The 16708-nt window shown below is 31.2% G+C and overlaps 1 pseudogene; it reads right to left on the bottom strand.

Annotated features, from left to right (window-relative positions):
- Positions 1-695: 695 nt before the first annotated feature.
- LOC107831017 (flavonoid 3'-monooxygenase-like) lies at positions 696-10963 on the bottom strand (annotated as a pseudogene).
- Between the last annotated feature and the right edge of the window lie 5745 nt (positions 10964-16708).

Here is a 16708-nt window from a genome sequence, read left to right as displayed (position 1 = left end):
CAACTCAACAATAGCCCGGCAAAGGGGCAACATAATGATCTCTTTTTTTTTTCTCACTTTTACTTCACAATTCACTTCCCAACTCGAGCCAGTGCTCTAGAGTTTCGATTATCACTTACACTTTCACAATTCGTTATACAACTGGAGTCAATGCTCATCAATGTTCATAGGTCACTATTCTTTCCACAACTTTACACAACAAATAGAAATCTTCGCCAAGGCATGAATAATACAACGAGATCATGAAAATCACAATATAAGACTCGCGGTCATGCTTGACACCAACGCATAGATACTCGTCACCATGCCTATACGTCGTACTCAACAAGAAACAAATAGCAAATATGACACAACTCCTAGTCCCTAGAGCTGAAGTTTTTGAGAGTTCCAATATGGGTATCATTAAATATTCCTTCTCTATCAAACTTGATAAAATGCAGCAACACATAGGAAGCAACCCTTTGCAAATTAAACGACGATGCTTGCTTGCCTTATTAAAATTGATGTTGCATACAAGTCAGATCTGTTATATATGAAATTATTATTCGTATTATTGCTATATTATTTTTTTTAACAAAATTATCCACTTATTAAAGTATTACAAAGCGTCAAAAGCAGTTGAAAAGTATATTTCGAAAGGAAATAATAAAGTCAAATGATCAGGTCCTTTGCCTTTGGTCAATTCACGTAACTACCAGACAATTTGTGAACGTTTGTGGTTGTTTGCAAGAAGAAAGCAAAAGAAAACGAAGGAGGAGAAGGAGGACTGAAGTTGTTTAAAAAGTGGGTACAAATTAAAAGTTAAAAAAAAAAAGGGTATAGGTTAAATGAGCGCCCGATGCAATTTTTACATTTGCAGAGCATAATAATCGAAATGGAGACATACATTTAGCGGACATGTCATATCCTAATTGGGTTGTTCACCCAATGTATGCTTGGGCTTCTAGGCGAGGACGTGGGTGCACCACCAATGGATCAGCCCGATGTAAGGTCAGCCCAAATGCATCCTCCATGTTTAGTTTCTCTGACGATTGTCCAATGGGCAAATCCCAGTTAAATGCATGAATTAAAGTTGCAGTCATCAACTGGACCATTCGTATGCCCAAATTCATTCCAGCACAGATTCTACGCCCAGCTCCAAATGGAATTACTTCAAAGTCATTTCCTCGCACATCAACTTTGGGCTTCTCACCACCCGGCAGAAATCTTTCGGGCCTAAACTCCAATGGATTAACCCATTCATTTGGATCACGAGCGATGGCCCAAACGTTCACGAGAAGTGTTGAGCCTTTTGGAATGAAATAACCATTAATCTCACAACTCTCTGATGCAATTCTTGGAAGGGAGAGAGGGGTGGTTGGATGAAGCCTTAAGGTTTCCTTGACTATGGCTTCCAAATAAGTTAATTGGGCTAGGTCAGATTCCATGACAAGCCTGTTCTTTCCAACCTCTTTGTCGATCTCTTGTTGGGCTTGGGCCAGTATCTTGGGTTACGAATAAGCTCTGCAATGGCCCATTCCACTGTACTCGAGGATGTGTCTGATCCAGCTACAAACAAGTCCTGCAATAATTCATCAACAAAGATTAAATGCTGGGAACAAGCTCTCATGGGCAGTGGCGGATTTACGCGTGAACCCCTTCGCCAGAAAATTATAATGTATATATAAAGTAAAATTCGTTTTTACCTCTATATATTAAGTTTTGAACCTCCTTAACACAATCTAAAAGGGTAGTTTAGTGGTCAAGGGGTTTAAATAAAACCTTCGTAAGGTCATACGTACAGTTCTCACTAGTTATAATTTTTTTTTTTTGAATCCCCCTCCTGGAGATCCTGCCTCCGCCGCTGCTCATGGGATGTGAAATCACCATCCCAAGTACTCTAGTTCAAGTCCAAATGAGGGCAATACTTCATTAAAAATCTTGGCCTTTGAATTTGTCCTACTAGTAGGATTGGAGGCTATGTTTAGACTTCTTAGAAAATGAAATTACATGGTAGCCCTTCCTATATACTTTTGTGCTGGCATTACTAACCTTCATGTTATTACGCATTTCATCACATTGTTATACAAAATTTTATTTGATTTTTCATTAATTTAATTATATACATTAACATCATAAAAATTCTTTATCCGGCCATTTTTTATCGAATAATTATCTAATTTATTTAATTTTAAGATAATACACTCCATAATTGTCAAACTAAATATACTTGTAAAAATATCTGATATTCCTTGCCGAAAAGAGTTAAGCATTAAACACTCGTATAAGTTTGTTATTAACGCAATCTAGATGTCACCCTTTTCATTTGTGACATCTCAAGACGTTGACACCATTTCATGTTTATACGATTTATAAGTTTTCAGAATTCAAATACTTTAAGATATTTAAACTTTAACCTCTGATGTTATAATCTTTCTTGAATAACTTTTAAACGGTTACTTAATTATTTTATTATAATACAAAATATAAGTCAACTAACTTACTGGAGTAATATTCAAACACTATTTAAAGCCAAATATTAACACAGTAAAGGATTCGTCCAAAATGTACACTATATATAAAACATTAAAATTATTGTTATGCATCAATCTATATATAATAGGGAGGCAAAACAAGGATAGAATAACAAATGGCATTCCCAGAAATATATAATATATATTTATATATTATATATTATGTTATATATAATATTATGTTATAATATATATTCTATATAACAGCACTTTGCTATGACATCCAAAAATATTCGGAACAAACAAGACTGTTATAGAGAAGTTTGGCTGTATAATACCTTTTTTTAATTAGTGTAAAGAAAAAATAGCATATCACATCTGTTTTTGTAAGAAAAGAAAAAGAGTTGTATGTATCGGATAACTTTGATCTCTAAGGTTTCTTTTCTTTGTAAAAATAGATACATTTCTTTACTTATTTGTTTCTAATTCAAATTGAACAGGTCGTGAGTAATATTTTTAATTTTTCCTCATATAAACTACTTGCAACATTACTTGGCTTCCTTTTTTCCCTTTTTTGAAGTATTTTTTTAAATAAAAAGTATATTTATACATTAAAATTCAATTTCACGGTGAAATTACCCACAAACTTGCACTGAATTGATAAGAAATTATCATCTATGAAAGTTGATTAATGTTTTAGATCATTTGTGCTTTGTGGTCATTTAATTTTCCATTATCACAATTGAAAAGGTTAACTAGTACAATTTTTTAAGGAATCTATCTATATATAATAGGAAAGAAAAAACAAGGATAGGATGACAAGTGTCATCATTCGAAAAATTCTAATTTTAATAAAATAAAATAAATATATAAAACACTTATCAAAATTCAAGGATAGAAAGACAGATGTCATCACCACAAAAATTCTAATTTTAAACAGTAAAATAAATTAATTAAAATACTTAGCAAAATTAATAAATAAAAACTGCATGGAGTAAAACACTTATTAATATTAATAAATTAAAAAGGGATAGGATAAGTGATACAATATATTTTTGTAATTACTATAAAGAAAATATAAGATATAATTAAATTTTGATTATTCTTGCTTAAAATATAGGATATTTTTTTTTTTTCAAATACCTTCCAAATTCTTAACTCTTGGAGCTTTGTGTTAAGCAATGTCAAGCGACTTATTATTAGGATGACACGTGGCTTGATGTGGATATATTTTATATTATGATTTTTGAAAAATAAAGTAAAGTAAGTAAATATTATTGATAAGTTTATCCAATTGAAAATTGAGACAATAAAATAAAATTTAAGAGTAACAAAATATATATCTTCTATATTATATTAAAAAGAGAGTAGTAGACAAAAATATTAAACAACGTAATACACTAATAAAAATTTATATTAATAATGAAATAATACTAAACATTGAATAATATAATAAAGAAAAATACATAACAAAAAAAATTATTCGATAACTATATAAATCTCCTTTTTAGTTTAACAAATATTTTATTACTGGATATATCATATTTTTTAATGAGATGACAATTGAAATTTATTAAAGCAATACGATTTAATATGTTCAAATTAAACAAACTCGATCATATTTTGTTTTAATCCGCGCATCGTGCGAGTACAACTACTATTATGTAATAAATGTCGAATTCCTTTAACACAACTCAATAGTTGTTTATATGTTTAGTTTCTTATGTTTTAAATATCTTTAGTAAAATTTCTATTCCAGTCACTCATTACGTAACATGATATTGAGAAGTTTTATTATGTGTCTCGTATGACTATATTCGTTGTAAGAGATTCCTTTTTATCTCACAAATTTGTGGACCTCAATCTTACACTTTTGAGTCTATAAAAATATAGATCCACAAAACTGTAAGATAAAAAAATTGTCTCATACAACTAGTGTCAGTCGCGTGAGACAAAAAATAAAATTTTCCCATAATATTAGAAGTGAAAGCATTTGTCAATTGCACCATTGATATATTTTGTTTAAGAGAGAGGCTTACCAAGAGTAAAGCTTTAATTTCGAAATCTGTGAGCTTTCCTCCTTCATTATCGCCACCTCCTTTTTTCAAAGAGATCAACGTACTCAACAAGTCCTCATGTTCTTTCGTTTCTCCAAATTTATTGCTTTTGTGTTCCTCTAGAATTGAGGTAAAGAACGCGTCGAAACGCGCGTGGAGCTTTTTCATCTTTGCAGCTACACCTTGAATGTCCAACCAATCAAGTGCCGGAATAAAATCGCCAACGTTGAAAACGCCGGCGAGCATCAATGCCTCCACCACCATTGACTTGAACTCTTCCGCCTGAGGATCTACACCGCCACTTGCGCCAGCGAACACCCGCCTCCCTAGCATCACTTGCGTAAGTGCATTCGTGGTGCACACGTTCAACAGTTGGCCTAACTTGACCGGCTTTTGCCCGGCACTTGCTAAGGCGCGCGTAAGTATTCTTACTTCATTCTGCAGTTGTGATTAGGCCAACATTTAGTAACTGGTAAAATAAGGAGTAATAAGTACAACTCCTAGCACTACAGCCGTAAAGTTCGATCTATAACGAGACTGAGTGTGGTATTTTTTGGTTTATCTACGCATTTGATAGAATTTAAAATACTTATAAGTCAAGTGTTTATAAGGGAAATATAAATCAAACGTCATAAGTTGGTATTCCAAACTTATTAAATTTCAGCTTATAAACACTTTAAGAGGGTGTTTGGCTAAGCTTATAAGCTGGTCAAACTGACTTATAAGCACTTTTTGGCTTATCTACGCGTTTGGTAAAATTAAAAGTGCTTATAAGTTAAGTGCTTATAAGCCAAAAATAAACTAAATGTCATAAGTTGGTCTCCCCCAATTTATCAAATTTCACCTTATAAGCATAAGTTTGACCAAAATATTTTCTATTCTATCCCTAAAATACTTCTTTTTAAAACAAAACTCTTCATATACGTAGTTCTTCAGCAACATATTATTAATTTTAACACTTTTATCCAAACACGTAACTACTTATTTTTTAAATCAGTTTCAGCACTTAAAAGTACTTTTCAGCACCTAATACTTATCAACTACTCTAAATCAGCCAAGCCAAACGGGCTTTAAATCTGACCAAAATATTTACTATTTTATCCCTAAAATACTTCTTTAAAAAACCTCCTCGTATAATTTCACTCTCTCCTGGTCCATCAAAACCTAAACAGTCGGTGCCTCTATAATTCTCCAGACCAGATTTCCATCGGCAATTTGAGGTAACAAAATTCACTTGTACGTGTATTCACTTTTAGCCTCAAGTAAGAGATTCCTATTCTAGTTGTATAATTTTATTGTGGGATTTTAATTTTGTTTTCATATGTTCTCTTGTTTTCAATAACTAATATAAGTAATAAAAAGGGATAAAAGCAACAATACCCGATAGAGTATAACGTATATACTTAGAGAAAAGACAATACATATTAAGTTTTTGTTTCTTCTCTACAAATACTTTGTGTATTATTTAAAAAAAATTCTTAACTTTTGTTAATTTACTTCTCCCATTCTAATTTATGACTGTATACTTATCATAACATAAATTATATTCATAAAAATGATACTATCTAATCATTTTTGTATTTAAAATAACATGATAAATAGATTATTTTGTATTTGAATCTATCTAGAAGTTAAATTTTTGAAGAAAATGACGCCTTTAGTAGTGTAAATTATTATAAGGTCATTTAAGTCATTTTAACAAAAAAAAGAGTTTGCCGGCACTTTTAAACAAAACACTTTATCTGTTTGTTATCAATTTTAGCACTTTTATCCAAACATATAACTACTTATTTATTAAATTAGCTTTATCACCTAAAATTACTTTTCAAGACCTAATGCTTATCAACTGCTTTAAATCAGCTAAGCCAAACAGACTCCTAATAACTTAAATTTAAACGTCACCGGAAAGCCCTTTTATTGCTATTAGATATGCCTGAATTTAGTTGTGAGAAATGGGAATGAATTTGATTGTGTAGGAAATTAGTATCCATTTTTGTTTTTTGGAAATTTTACGGCAATGTCCCAAATAAGTTCTAATTTACCAACCTTTAATCAGTGGCGGAGACACGACCTCCACGAAGGGGGTTAAAAAAAAAAAGTTTAAAAAGTTGTAGCTAGCGGGAATTGATTCTTTGACCTTAGGAAGATTATGAACCCCCCTAACCGCTAAACTACACTTTTGGGTTGTGTTAAGGGGGTTCAAAACTTAGTATATAGAGGTAAAAAACAGATTTTGCCATATATACACAGTGTAATTTTTCGGCGTGAACCCCCTTCCGCCCCCTTAAATCCTCCCCTGCCTCTAACCATTAATCGTATACTTACCAAAATTAGCCAAGCATATACAAAATTGAAAATTCAAATAAATAAGGATTTTTTCTCTTCAAGAATCACACGCAGAGATCTCCTTCTATATTTTTAAGCGTGATTAGCAATACTAAATGCAAGACAAAAAGAAAATTTCATGGACGAGGTAGCAAACAAGGTGATGACATATATATATATATATATATATATATATATATATATATATATATATATATATATATATATATATATATATATATATATATATATATATATATATTGTTCTTATCCTGGTTGCAGTTTCTATTGTTTGTACTGGTGTTTGTGTAATATTTTTAAAGAATATTACTACATCTCTACTGAGTAGACAGCTACCATTTTATGTAATATAAAACTTAATCCTAATATATATATATATACACACAATATCACCTAATTAAGCACTACTACCATAAAAGTATATAGACGATCCAAAAGGTCACCTAATAGTTGAATTTAAACCTCACCATAAAGCACTTTCATTGTTACTAGAAACGCCTGAATTTAGCTAGCGTTTGGACATAAAATTGGATGGAATTTGAGAAAAATGAGTTTTTGAAAATGAGATAAAAATGATTTTTAAAAGTAGAAATTGTGTTTGCACATGCACTTTACTTGAAAAGAATTTGAAGTTTTGTAAGTAAAAAACTTCAAAAACTACTCTAGAGCTATTTTTGAGATTTGAAGATTTTGTTTAAAAATCTGCCAAAAATAGTAATTTCAAGAATTTTAAGATTGTATAAAACAAAAAATAATTATAAAAATTACATTGAAATCACAAAATTATAACAAATAATTAACTTAAATATTTATAAATTATAATTCAATTATGAATAATGCTAAAAGTATAATATATATATCATAATATGCAAATTAGCTGCGACGCGGCGACAACTCAAACATCAAAAATAATGTATTCGATGTGAAATTTTATATGTTTCTCCTAAGGAGTAATGAATCTTGAAAAAAAATATTATAATTTGATTTTTTTAAATAATACTTTTATTTAATATGCTTTCTATTTGAAAGAAAATTTATATAAAAACATAATTCACAATTTAAATATGTTCTCTAGCATCATTTATTTTTAAGTTTCACCAAGTTAATAAAGTGACACATAATTCATCATATTATACCATAATATCTAATTATTTGTAAATATTTACTAGCTAATACTAAGCTATTAAATTAATAAGTATTGTATCTTGTAAACGTAAAAAAATAATATTTAGTAATATAACTATAAAAAAATTATGGACTATTATATAATAAAGACATAACAAAAGTTAATAAATAAATACTTTTAAATAAAAGATTTATTTAAAATTTACTATCGTAGTTGTCTTAGTAGATAACATGCAATAATTTTTATTTTAATTACGACATAAAATACACTCAACTTAATGATTTATGATTAAGAAAAAAGTAATTTTGATAGTCAACGACTTATTAAGAAAATTTGAGGATTTACAAGGTTAGTTACACACAATTGCATAATGTTTTATTAGGCAATCCCAGTACGTCGGGCATTGGGCGTATCCGAGGCGTAAGTTCCGGCGGCTGAGGCATAAGTCTCATGGAACTAAGCCCCACACATAAGCTCAGGGGCGTTTTACGAGTGCTCTCTCCCCGAGCGAGTCCCAATTCTGCCTTTTAAAACAGAGATAAAACTTAGTAAATTAAATAAGAACATTCAAAAGTTCTAAGTCCAACCTTGAAATAATACCTCAAAAGATAAAATTATGAAATCTTTTAAGAAATATTTATAAATTACATCACAATAAGTATATTTATATATTAAATATATCTAAAATTTCTATATATGTAATGTCGGGTTGGTTTGGTCTCGGTTTGATTTTCTTTAGTTAAAACCAAACCAAACCAATTATGATCGGATTTTTTTCAAACACCAAATCAAATCAAACCAAACCATAATTAGATTTTTTTTCTCGGTTTGACTCAAATTATTGGGTTGATGCCGTTTGTCGGTTTTCTTCGTACACCCCTACTCTCCACCCTAACGGTTGCTCCAGATTGTGAGACAATTTTGTCCTCTATCAACATGTCAATTTATACCTTTCCCAAAATTTTAGAAACAATGAAATTGAACCTCTAATATTTTTCAACATGTTATAAATCTCCCCAAATAATTTTCCGTCTAAATTAAAGCAACGTCAGTGAGGAAAGTTTGTTAGACCTACTTGATTAATGGCAAGAAATTTTTGGGTCAAAAACGAAATAAATAACAAAGTTGTCCTGTCAATGGTGTTTGAGTTGGATAATATTTGAAAAAGAATAAAAGACTCTTGGAATTGAAGTAGCGATCTTGTAAAGATTTTGAACCCTCTTATCACTTAACTATATTTTTGGATTATGTCAGGGGATTCAGAATATAATATATAAATACAAAAAATAATTTTTTCCTTATATGTATAATGTAATATTCGGACAAAGAAGATTCGGATGAACCCCTTCCGCCCTCTAAATTCCCCCTGGATAGCCCACGTCAAAATTCTCTCAGAACGTGTGGCATTAACCAAATATAACAAAGTATATGTCATTTTTGAATAAAGAAAAAAAAAGTTGTCTTACGTATGTTCCCGGCAAATGCATGCCAAGTCAATTTACAAAGATATACTTAAACTATCACGCACAAACAAAAAGAAAGTCTTTTCTTGGCAAGCATCATCTTTTGTTCAAAATTTAGAAAATTCATGAAAAAGATAGTAATATTTTAGTACTATAAAACCTGGTAGTAGGGGTGTACATGGATCAGGTTACTTAAGTTTTTATCAAAATCAAGTCAAACCAACTATATCGATTTGGATTGGTTCGGTTTTGTCGGGGTTTTCGGATTTTTTTGTTACATGAATATTATTTCAATCTAACTTTGTTTAAGTTATAAATAGAGTTTTAGTGAATATATATTTAGTAAAAATTGAACAAACTGACTAACATATGATCAATTATTTTTAATAACACATGATAGTTATTTTCTTAATCGTTTAAAAATAATTTTTTGTTGATGTACGTATGCTTTAATTTTAAGGTTAACCGAATGTAATAATTAAACACAAAATTAACATTAAACCTAAATAATGATATGCTCTATTTAATTCTAAATTATTGAAATACCATTTCAAATTCGAAAAAGATATAAGAATTTAAGAGATGTTGAAATATGAATATGAAATAAGAAAGAGATTGACACATTTCAATAAGAGTTGATAAGAAAGTGACGATACAACCCATTATTTAAAGTAAATAAAAATAGATGCACTTCATAGTTCTATTAAATATTACATTCTTTGAGAGGATCCGAAATATTTTTATATATTTTTAAAGAAAATTCTATATAAAGTTTTAAAAGTATATATAAAATTATATATTTATATGTCGGTATGGTTCAAATTTTTATCCAATACCAAACCAAATCAAACCAAACTTCTGATTTTTTAATCGGTTTGGTTTGAATTTTCGGTTTGGTGCGCTTTTTTCGATTCGGTTTAAACACCCCAACCTCTAGGTGTAAAATAGAAATTAAAACCTGGCGAACATGGCGAAAGTCATCTAAAGGCTTGGCAGAGAAAAGATGAACAGAGCAAATTTTCCTAAGCATACGCCACCGTGGTCCGTAAGGTGCAAAGACAAGATCCTGAGAATTGTAAGCCAAGTGTTTTGTACACGAGTTCTGAGGGCGGCTCGAGAAGTTAGCGTCATGAGTTTTCAAGAACTGAGCCGCCACCGACGCCGACGCAGCAACCACCACGTCCACGAATCCCATCTTAAGGTGCATGAGTGGACCGTAAGTTCGAGCCATGGCTGCAATTGATTGGTGTGGCTTTGGACCCATATGGACTAGGTTTCCGATTATTGGCCATGGTTTTGGACCTGGTGGTAGTGGCAACGGGTAACGTTTGCGAAAAAATAAGGTGAGAATGGAATGTAGAAGGAAAGAGAAAATGACAGTGTAGAGAATTAGGGAAAAGATTGCCATTTGGTGATATGTAATGTAAGGAAGGAAAAGTTTGACAAAAATGTGAGTAGCTAACACAGACTATAAATAGAGAGAGGTCCATGCTACTCAAGGTGTACATGGAGCGGGTTAGTTCGATTTTTATCAAAATCAAACCAAATCAACTATATCGGTTTGGATTGGTCCAGTTTTGTCAGATTTTCGGGTTTTTTTGTTACATGAATATTATTTCAATCTTACTTTGTTAAAAGTATAGATAAAGCTTTGATTAATGAATATATGTTTAGTAAATATAAAAAAAAATGACAAACATATCATCTATTAAAATATTCTAATGGGAGAATTTTTTTAGTAACACATGATAATTATTTTCTTAGTCGTTTAACAATAATTTTTCGTTAATTTACGTTTTCAAAGTTAATACATGAGAGAATCTCAAATATTTCTATATTTTTTAAAGAAAAATCACTATAAAGTCTTAAAAATATAAATAAAATTTATATATTTATATGCCGGTTTGGTTCAAGATTTTTTACTCAATACCAAATCAAGTCAAACCAAACCTAATCGGGTTTTTCAATCGATTTGGTTTGATTTTTCGGTTCGGTTTGAACACCCCTAATGCTACTGTACTTGAATAGAAACGTTTGTTTTCCTTTTTACTCCCATCTGTCCTAATTTAAGTTTATTTATGTAGCATAAATTAAACTACCTATTTATGCTACTAATAATAGCCACGGTAAAGATAAAATTAAGTGGGAGGAAGAAAACAAAAGAAAAGGTTGCAATGCCCTTTGGTTGTTTTTCTTTTTTGGCTGTAGACACACGTATTATTATAAGCGGAAATCAGAGGAAATGTGTAAAAATAAGGAAACATTTTGACTGAATTTTTCTATATGTTCGTGAATTTCTATATTAATTATCCGATAGTGTTCTTTTCTAATGATTCTCCATTATAATTTCTTTTTCTCTTTTCGTATTTTTTCTTTTCCTGATTGTCTCAAATTAACGGGAGGTTTGTTGAATCAAAGGTTTTCAAGTTCCGTTTGGGGCAAGTTGATGATAACGTAAAAAATAGGAATTTTTAGTTAACATTTTATTTATTTTAAATAAATACCATTTAAAAAAATTATATTCTATAGATACCTTTTAAGGTTTATAGCAAAATATTTAATTTTGATTACCTCCTAGCCCTAAGCCCCTAAATACGCTAATCAGTTACACTATTTTTTCTCTCTCTCTACTTTGATACATCCTATTCTCTTCCCCCATCCCATTAAAATTTCCGATCTCCTCCTCCTCCCACCGGATTTGTGCAAAGCCCACTTCAGAAATTACTCCGGCTCCCGCATCCGACGACTGCAACGGCATATTCCTACTGTACGTTTTCACTTCCGGATCCAAAATCAAACACTTTCGGATCCAAAAATTATCGCTTACAACTTGATATCGCAGGGGAAGGGGAGATGAGGAAGTTTGCAGCAAAGGGGAAATTGTTGTGGGACTTGGCCGGAGAAGATTGCCGTAATTAAAAGGAATTTCAGTCCATTTTAAGCATAATAAACAACGGACTTGATGAACAAAAGTTATTGAAAGTCTTTGTTGGGTTTCAACACGATGAGCTTTTGGTTTCTACTCTAATGTTGTTCTTGCTGATGGGTCTTCTTTTCCTGTTAATAGATGTCAAGGCTTGTCATTGTCGTTTTCCTGCTTCTAATGTATTTTCATGTGTCTTGCTGATGTATTTTCATGTATTTCATTGTCTTTTTTTTTCATTGCAATTCAATATATCTCGTTGTATTCCATGTATTTCATTGTATTCATTGTCTTTTTTTCTCATTGTATTTCAATGTATCCCGCTGTATTCTATGTATTTTATTGCATTCACTATCTCGCTATATGCCATGAATGTATTCATAAGTTTTTTTAACTAATATAATTTGTGTATTCAGATGTATTATATAATTTCTATGAAGATTGTTATGTTTTTGGGGTATTTTTCGATTGAGAATCTTTTTTATAACTGAAAATACAAAATTTGTGTTATAATTGAGTTTGTTGAGTTATATTAGGAGTCTATTATGTTAATTGATTCACTTTCCCTTTTAAAAATAGTGTAATCCCCTATTTCATGCCGTGAATACAGTCGAATACAATAATCTGTCCAGCTGTAATCTCATGTTTCACTCCATGAATACAGTCGAATACACTCGAATACAACAACTGATTAGCTGGACTTCCCTGATTCACGCCTATTTTTGCTACTGTATTCATGAATACAATAGCTTAAATACATCAAATACATCTTATAACCACATAAAAGGTATATATAATCCGTAATATAACAAATGGTATATATAGATGACTAATTACTACTAAAAGATAGTGCTTTATGAAAATTTCCCTAAAAAATACGAAAGCTTACTCGCAATTCACTTTAAATTTTGTAAGTTTAACTTTTGTTAATATTTGTTGTTACTCCCTTCATCCAAATTATATGGTGAAGTTCGAATTTTGAGAGTTGAACGAATTTTTTTTTAATTGTAATTTGTTCACATGCCTTTTAGATATTTTAAATTGTTACAGATAGTGATGTCTAAATTTAAAGTCTAAATTTCCTCTATGTCTAAATTTACAGTCAAAATTAGAAATTTGACGCTCGATATCCAAGCATTGCCACATAAATTGAGATAGAGAAAAGTATTATAAAAATGGATAAATCATAGATGTATAATGTCCTGTATTCGTATTTCGTAACCGTTGGATCAATGGGAAAATAGCTTTTAAAAGTTGTTTTTTCCCTTCAATTTGATACTAATAAATTCTTCTCTAATAAGTACAAAAAATAGATTACTTTTAATCGGTTGAGTTGCTTGGTAATAGATAGTGTTTTAAAAAGCTTTTTCGGGCTCGAGTCAGGGCGGATTCGGCCCTTTGGTATCAAGTTCAACTGAACCCAGTATTTTCGTCGCGGAATAAAAATTTATGTGTAAAATTCATTACAATTGTAACAAATAGTAGATGTGAACCCATAATTTTAAACATATAATTGATTAATTACTAAAACTTTAAAGGTTGAACCCATAGAATTTAAATTTTGGATCCGCCTCTGGACATGACACTATCAAAACGATCGGAGGCTCACGTGTGGGACTTAGTTCTGTGAGGCTTACGCCTCAAACACCCAATTGTGCATCCGAAACATGTCTAAAGCTCAACCGCTTGGGGCTCGCCTAACTGTTCGTAACACAAATTATGTGTCAAATTCCCTAATTAACACCGTCGACATTCAAAATTCTTTTAACATATGAATGATAGAATTTTATTTATCTATAAAAATATAAAGATTGAGAGTAACTCAAAATAATAAGTCATGCAACAACAACAATAATAACCCAGTAAAATTCTATATGTGGGGTCTGGAGAGGGGAAGTGTGTGCGCATACCTTACCCCTACCCCGAGGGAGTAGAGAAGTTGTTTCCGATAGACCCTCGATTTAAGAAGACTAAAAATAATGAGTCATGGTATTACATATTTACAAACTAAGAATATCGCAATGGCATAAATTATTTGAATATTTTTTTAAAATAGATAGTCAAATTTACATCTTCAGTTACTATAGGTCTTGTACTAGTTCTGTGTCTCTAAAAATTATCAGGCTTTTATTATTTTGATATTTGCAAGCAAATTTATATTTACTTATAAGGAGTAATATTAAACTACAATGCTGATGAAGTTTAACTTTTAGAGAGGTAAACTATGTAGTTTGGTAATATTTTTAAAGAAATGATAATCTTTTAGTTGTTCAAAAGATAAAACGTTATAGTTGATTTTTATTTCATAGTAACTTTAACACTATTGTATTATTTATAAGATAATATTAGATATTTTTTTTTTAGTTATTTTAATTATTTTTTGTTTTCTTAAACCTTTAATGTACTTTATATGTTTGTGATTATTATGTTATTTTATTAATTTATAAATTAAAATATTTAAAGATCAATGGGGCGTAAACCCCTGTCTCGAGGCTTACGCTTCGTTCACGTTAAGTAAAATGCCACGCTTTACGTTGCCGCTCTTTAAAACACTGGTGGCAGATGAAACACGAAGCAGCTGCTAGCAGACAAGGAAAAAAAAAGGCTAGTGTACAGGCAGCAGCCTTTCTTGCTCGTTCATTTTGCCTATTCTATTACTAATATGTTCACTAGGACTTTAACTTAATTTAAGAGTAGAAATGCTACTTAATTTTCGTGAAGCCTATAGGCCGTAAACATTAATTTGACATCTAAATAATTAAATTGATGAATGGCCTACCCGTTTTTTCTTTCAGAAAAGATCAACACCTGGGCTATAAGGTGTAAATAACCATAAATTGAACTTTTTATGTCAATTATAAGGTTAGGTTATCATGCGTGTATTGGTGGAACAAAGATATGACACGTGGACTACCATCAAGGTGAGGACTATCAACAAGGTAACAAGTGGCATGTTCAATTAGACGAATTAAAGAATTTAAGAAGGCACTAGAGAAACACCCCCGGGTTTTCTCTAAGAAAGGAACCGGTTTTGACAGCTGGAAAAGAAGTAGGAACAGAATGGATAAAGAACACTAAAGAGAGAAGATGCACGAATCTATTATAAACAAGGAAGGGAAATCAACATTAATCGTGGTTAAGAGAAATCTTCAATCATAAATGCTTCCGTTATAATTATACATGGTAACAGCCTAACAGGTAATCAATGCAATTAATGTCATTAACAAGCCCGAATTAAGTATGAAAATCGTTATAATTATGTACTCCTATATAAAGGTCTGGTCCTCATTTGTAATGATATGTGATTTTTATTGATTATATTCAATTATTCTTTACTTTATTCATAAGGTTCCAACCGCAGTTCTGGGAGAGATTATCAATCTGCTTTGAATTTTATTTCCTTGTCAATTATTTCCATTATTTGTCTTATTCTTCTAATTATTGAGAAAGTGAAGTAAATTTTGGTTATCACTAATCCAATTTCTTCTTGATATTGACTTTGACCGAGAAATCTAATTTTGGGATAAACAAATTGGTTTCATTACCAGAAATCTAATAATCTGTTCACTTTCCAAACTATATTTTTAACGAACAAATATGTCAACTGCTAACGAGAACAACCAGCTGAACCAACAAGGTGGAACTCCACCACATCACACACCTACGGGAACTCCTCAGTAATCCCGTAAAAATTCACCTGAAAGGTCTGTTTCGTGCACTGATGGACAACATGGAGATGACCGAACCGTTGAGTAGGATGCTCTGAAGCAGTTGATTGCAGAACATGTGAACGCATTGCAGGCTTTTGTTAGAGGATTACCTAGCACAGCACAAACTCCACCACCAGTTAGTATAACAACTTTGGAGAATTCACGTTCGAGACTTGATAACTCTAAAAGTGGAGAAATACCCAATGAATCTCGCGATGGAGGGTCAGGTACACCAAAGGCTTGGATATCAACAAATATTCACAACAACCCTGGAAGGTAAGTGCAGTGCCTTTGGCGATTCCCAAAAAGTTTAAAATGCCTGATATTTTCAATTATGATGGTCCGGCCCACGGGATCATGTAACCGCGTTCACTATCGGCTTGAAGGGTATTGATTTAACCAAGCAGGAGATTGAATCAGTTTTGGTTTAAAAGTTTAGTATAACTCTCACAAAAGGGGCGCTAATATGGTGCTCTCTCTTACATGAAAATTCCATTGATTCTTTTGCTGAGCTTGCAGATTCATTTATAAAGGCACATTCAGGGGCTCAAAAAGTTGAAAAAAAGGATGGAATATATCTTCAAAGTTAAACAAAGGAGTATAGAATTGCTCAGAGAATTTGTAGATAGA

Source organism: Nicotiana tabacum, chromosome 6, assembly GCF_000715075.1.
Source record: "Nicotiana tabacum cultivar K326 chromosome 6, ASM71507v2, whole genome shotgun sequence".
Classification (NCBI taxonomy): Eukaryota; Viridiplantae; Streptophyta; class Magnoliopsida; order Solanales; family Solanaceae; genus Nicotiana; species Nicotiana tabacum.
Note: the sequence above shows the minus strand (reverse complement) of the source record. Positions and strands in the feature narration are given on the sequence as shown.